General features: G+C 48.0%; 1 protein-coding gene across 1 annotated transcript in view; it reads left to right on the top strand.

Annotated features, from left to right (window-relative positions):
* The first annotated feature begins 2,192 nt into the window (after window positions 1-2,192).
* Window positions 2,193-6,000, top strand: part of Fbxo42 (F-box protein 42) — a 63,560-nt gene continuing 59,752 nt past the window's right edge. Inside the window, exon 1 of the mRNA XM_038334114.2 lies at window positions 2,193-2,445. The gene's annotated coding sequence lies outside the window, so the exon portion shown is untranslated. The remainder of the gene's footprint in view (window positions 2,446-6,000) is intronic.

Genomic DNA, 6,000 nt, shown 5'->3' with positions numbered 1-6,000 from the left:
TGCGCACAAGACACTCATACACACACACACAGTATTTATTTGTGCATGTGTACACACGTGTGTGCAGGCTCACAAGTGACATTGTTGAGGATGAAGTATAGCGTGAATTCTAATTGGCTTTAATAATCAAAACTCAGAGTCAGATATTGGAGGTGTAAGCTGAAGAATCAGAGAGGCAGAGCGGCAGCCACTGGAGAGTACCTTACCTTTACCAATGCTCAGACCGAAGGGGCGATCCTGTTTCTATGATTCCTCGGACTGCATCTCAGACTGACTCCTCAGACTGCATCTGAGCCCGTCTCATCTCCTCCTGCCTTATATTCTCTCTGCCCAGCCGTATCACTCCTGTCTCCTCTTCCCTAGTGCTGGGATTAAAGGCGCGTGATCCCAAGTGCTGGTGTGAGCTCTGTTTCCCTTTTAGGCAGATTTAATCTCGGGTAGCCCAGGGTGGCCTTGAACTCACAGAGATCTGTCTGCCTCTATCTCCCTGAGTACTGACATTCAAGGTGTGTGCCACTACTGCCTGGCCTCTATAGCTAACTAGTGGCTTAGCTCTGCACTCTGATCTTCAGGCAAGCTTTATTTGTTAGAGCACAAAGTATCACCACAATGACTTCAGAGGCCAAGACTCCTTTGTTTTTTGGAGACCAGGTCTCATTATGCTAATTTAAACTCAAATCTACCTACCTCTGCCTCCTGAGTGCTGGGATGAACAGTGAACTATCATGCCAAACCAGTGGAATTTCTTAAATCAGTTTCTCACACACTGTATGCCAGGAGGTTTTGTAATACTCGTCTGAGGAACACAAATCCTTCATAGACTGAGGCTCCTCAAACTAGTTTCGAACTCCTGGGATCAAGCAATTCTTGCCCTTAAGCCTCCTGCGTAGCCGGGACTTAAAGGAGTGCCACCAAGCTTTGTGGAGTTTGGCTTCTGACCCAGTCTTATGTCCCAAGAACTAGCCTAGGAGGTCTACTTTATCCCAGGGCAATTTGTTTGGTGTTTCAGGGTGCTTCTGTTGCACAAGAGGTTCCTTGTATTTGGCATTTACTTAAACCAAACCTGTAGGGATAGATGCTGGAAGGTTCTTACCTACATATAGATTTTTTTCTTTTGTTTTTCGAGACAGAATTTCTCTAGGAAGCCCTGCCTGTCCTGGAATCCGCTCTGTAGACCAGGCTGCCCTTGAACTCAAAAGATCCACCTGCCTCTGGGATTAAAAGGTTCGAACCACCCGGCTGTTTTTATTTTATTTTAAATAAAGTAGTTATTTTTATTTTATTTACTTTTCTTTGAGACAGGCTTTCTATTATGTAGCTTTGGCTGTCCTGGAACTCAACCATATAGACCAAGGTGGGATTAAAGGCATGAGCTACCCGGGTCACCGAGTTTTCTTTCTTCCTTTCTCCCCTTCCCTTTCTTTTCTTTCTCTCTTTCTCTTTCTCTCTCTCTCTCTCTCTCTCTCTCTCTCTCTCTCTCTCTCTCTCTCTCTCTCTCTCTCTTTCTTTTTTTTTTTGTATTTTTGAGACAGGGTTTCTTTGTGGCTTTGGAGCCTGTCCTGGAACTAGCTCTTGTAGATCAGGCTGGCCCCGAACTCACAGAGATCTGCCTGTCTCTGCCTCCCGAGTGCTGGGATTAAAGGCATTGGCCGCCACTGCCTGGCCACAGAGCTTTCTTTAGTGAGACTTTGCGAGACCCCACACCCTGGTGATGGCAACAGTGGGAAGCACAGAGAAACAGAGAGAGAGGCCTGTTTCCTCCCGGGCCCCTGCTCTACGTGGGTAGCTTTGAGCCTGGGTTTCCTCATTTATTTAAAAAAAAAAAAAAAAAAAGGGTGGTAGCAGCGTAACTGTTGCTCCAGTTTCCAAAGGCGTCTAACGCGGTGAGAAGACTCTCTCTGGCGACGTCTAAAAGCACTGCCGTTCGCCACTGCCCTTCTCTGTGCTCAGTGGTTACCCTGGAGCACATATGACTTAATCTGACAAGTCTTTAGTCTCAAACCAACAGGAAAATAGCCCAGGTACCCGCGCCTCCGGGCTATTCCAGACAGAGTCCTGGAATGCTGCGCTCCCTGCCGCCCTTCTCAATATGGCGCCGCCCAGCGGCCACCGCGCGCTGACGTGTGTGTGCGCGCGCGCTTCCTCTGCGCCCCGCCCCAGCGCATGCGCACTGCGCGCTGTCTTCTCCCAACCTGAGCAGCGGCGGTGGCGGCTTCGGCGGCAGCGGCGGCATCGGGGACGGCGTCGGCGGCGGTAGCCGCGGCGGCGTTTGAGTGGAGGAAGATGGCGGCTCCGGGCGGTCCCGGGTCCCGCCAGCCGTGAAGATTCCACGAGCACGGCAAGCACCGGCCTCGGGCAGAGCGGCTGTGCTCTGGCCCTGGCCCTGGCTCCTTCGCCATCGTCGCCGGAGACGCTAAGACGAGAGCGCGGAGCGGGCTGGGCCAGGTGAGGCCTCTCCTGGTGCGGGGCCGCAGCCGAGTGCCGACGCCTCCTGCGCTTTATGCCCGGGGATACCGGGACACCCCGAATCCGGCGCGGGCCCGGTGTCTTGCGCGGGCGTGGGTCTTGGCGGGCCTGGGGGCTTGCTGTCGTCATCCTCTCTTCCCCTGGCTGAGGTGGGGATGGGTGCAGACCTGTGCCCTCTCCTCAGCAGGGCGGTTCTGGTCCTCACCCGGGCCGGGAGAGGATGCGTGGCCAGGGCAAGAATGGCTTTCGGGGTGTCATCGAGCTTCACCCCGCCCCCCTGAAACCCTTAAGTCCTCGGAGAAGAGCGGGAGACAGCTGCCCTCCCGAATTGGGGTTGCGGCGGCGAGGGGCCGGCGTCTCGGGAGCTGCAGCTGCAGAGAGATGATTTTTTGGAATCGGCTGACGAATTGAAACCCAAGCAGTTCCTTTCCTGACCCCTAGCCGTTTGCGTGTTCTCTTAGGAGTGGGAACTGCGGCTCTCCTTGCTGGAGACAGCAGTCCACGTTGTGACAGAGGAAGGCTTGCCCTGGTGAGAATTGTCTGCTCGGAGAACTGTGGAGGGTGGGAGCGGGTTCGTAGATCCAGAGAGACACAATTGGGTGAGATCCTGATAGTCACAGCCGAGAAACTTCAGATGCTGGAGTTGGTTCGAAACCTTTGGAACAACCGATTGCTTTGTCTGTTGGATCTTCTGGAAAATAAACGCTTCGTTTCGTTTTCCAATGGCCACAATGTTTGTACTTTTCTGTGGTAGCCTTCCGGTGTATCTAGGTGCAGAACCAGACATATAGCCGGTTTTCACTTGCTGGAGGCAACACTGTACTATTTTGTTATTTTGTTGTTGTTGTTTTTCTTGGAACAACTTTTTGTTGTTGAAACGCTAGTAACTGAAGTGACTTTGGTTTAGTTTTTCCGGTAGAGAAGCCGGTTTGATGCCTGGTGGCCTTTTTAGTGAGAAAGAATGGCTTCAGCTGGAATTGTGCTGTTGTGAGTTGTTGGGACCATATCTTTTGCTTGGATACACCAAGCGTCTTTTGTAACAAATCGGGCTTTGCTTGTGCTTAAGAATGATGACATCATGGATTTAAAGGGACAAGGGAAACTGCCGGAGACACCATCCCTTAGAATTCAGTCTGCAGCTCGTAAGCTGGACAGGGATGTTCTCTGTCAGATTTCTAACTGAGCTTATTCAATTGTCTAGTGTGGCTGGGTGCTTCTTCTGTTGCATGCTGATCCGTTTATATCCTATAACTGTTCGCTTTAGATAAACCCAACTGAATGTAACATTCAATCTACACTGAGCCTTGAGTGTTTTTTACACTTCAGCCAGCTTTTAAGGACAACTATTAAGCTAAAATAACAATTACTTCATTTAATATTAGCGAACTCTTTGGCTATTTCCCCCTTTTCCTAAATCAACGTTTTCTATAGAAATGTGTAGATTTCCTCAGTGTCTTTGCTAAAGCTGTAGACTTGAACTAGAAGTAGGAAATCAGAGGGTCATTCTGCATGTTACGTGGAGTCAGCAGTGGTTTGACATGCTCCTTGGCGTCATCTGCTACATTGCTGTGCTACGTAATCATCAGATATTGATGGAACTCCGTGACATCATTTCAATTTCCTTACCTGTCTTGTGTACAAAAAGAGAATGATTAGGAAAAAACAGCTGAGGATACTTGTTTTTTTTTTTAAATATAGATGTCATTTTATGTGTACAGGTGTTTTGCACTTTTTTTTTTTCCAAGACAGGGTTTCTCTGTAGCTTTGGAGTCTATCCTAGAACTAGCTCTGGTAGCCCAGGCTGGCCTTGAACTCAGAGATCCCCCTGTCTCTACCTCCCGAGTGCTGGGATTAAAGGCGTGTGCCACCACTGCCCGGCATCTGCATGTGTATGCCTGGTGCCATAGTTCCCCTGAAACTGGAGTTGTAGACAGTTGTGAGCTGCCATGTGGGTGCTGGGAATTGAATCCCAGTCCTCTAGAGGCTCTTTTTTTTTTTTTTAAAGATTTATTTGCCAGAGGAGGGCGCCAGATCTCAGTACAGATGGTTGTGAGCCACCATGTGGTTGCGGGAATTGAACTCAGGACCTTTGGAAGAGTAGTCAGTGCTCTTACCACTGAGCCATCTCTCCAGCCCTGCTCTAGAGGCTCTTAACTGCTGAACTTTGCTCCAGCCCCTGGATTTTTTTTTAAAGATTTTTATTAAATCTGTGTGTGTGTGTGTGTGTGTGTGTGTGTGTGTGTGTGTGTGTGTGTGAGCGCGCGCGCGCACGCGTGCCTGCGCATGAGAGAGAAAGGCAGAAAGAAAGAGAGGGATAGGGATAGAGCTAATCCATGTGTCTGGAGCTGGAGTTTCAGGCAGTTTGAGCCATCTGGTACGGATACTAGGAGTTGAACTTGGATCTGCAAGAGCAGTAGGCACTTTTAACCACTGAGCCATCTCTAACCCTAGGATGCTTCTTCATGTTGATTTCTGGAAGGCCTTTATCAAATATCATTTTATGTAGCTGTGTGATAGCTGCCTTCTGTAAAGAGCAGGCAAAGAAAGACCTGGAGGTGAAGAGTACGTGATCATGTGTCTTCAGGGTGTCTCAGTGAATTAGCAATTCTTTATAAAACCTAAAGCCGCTTGGTTCAATAATGGCACTCCCTCTTTACAATATCGTAAAGTAGATAAAAAGATAATTTTTGTGAAAGTGCTCTGAAAAATGTATACTTTGAAATATGTAGGATAGTGGTCATGACAGTGCAGGTCATTGATCTCAGTCAGCACTCATGAGGTATAGGTAGGCGAATCTCTGTTTTCTAGCCCACCCTGGGCTACGTACCAAGTTCCAGGATAGCCCGGATTTCATAATGAGACCCTGGCTTTAAAAAAAAGAAAAAAAAGTACAGTACAAGGAAAATAGAAGATTATCTCTTCAATAAAACATCTATTAAAAGCCCCCCCTCTATGTGTTGGCTACTTAAGAAGGAGGAACTGATGATTCTAAGGACAACTTCTTACCTAATAGTTGGCTAGAGCCTGGTTGGAAAGCCAGACAAGAAAATCAGTTGCTTATTGTAGTACAATAAGTGCATTTGTCCAACCTGGAGAGAGAAGGGAGGTTCTCAGAGCTGGGGGGTGGTTTTTCTTCTCTTTTCTAGTAATTTCTTTAAAAATTATTTTAGATTTATTTTATGGGTATGAATTTTTTTCTGAATGTCTGTGTGTTCACCATATACTTGTGTGGTGCCCTCAGAGTTTAGAAGAGGACATGGGACTCCCCAAAACTGGAATGGTGGATGGCTGTAAACCACCATTTAGGTGCTAGGAATCCAACCTTTGTCCTCTGGAAGATCAGCTGGTACTCTTAACCACTGAAACATCTCTCCAGCTCTGGGATTTGTTGATTTCTTGTCTCAGTATGTAGCTTGTGTCAGTTCAGGTCCTCACCTGAACTGGGTTGGGATTCTAGGTGTGGACAGGCACACGTGGCTTAGGAAAACTTAATTTTTTTTTGTTCTGGGTTCTTTCCCATTTTATTCATTCACT

The sequence above is a fragment of the Arvicola amphibius genome, chromosome 6 (assembly GCF_903992535.2).
Source record: "Arvicola amphibius chromosome 6, mArvAmp1.2, whole genome shotgun sequence".
Taxonomy (NCBI): domain Eukaryota; kingdom Metazoa; phylum Chordata; class Mammalia; order Rodentia; family Cricetidae; genus Arvicola; species Arvicola amphibius.
Note: the sequence above shows the minus strand (reverse complement) of the source record. Positions and strands in the feature narration are given on the sequence as shown.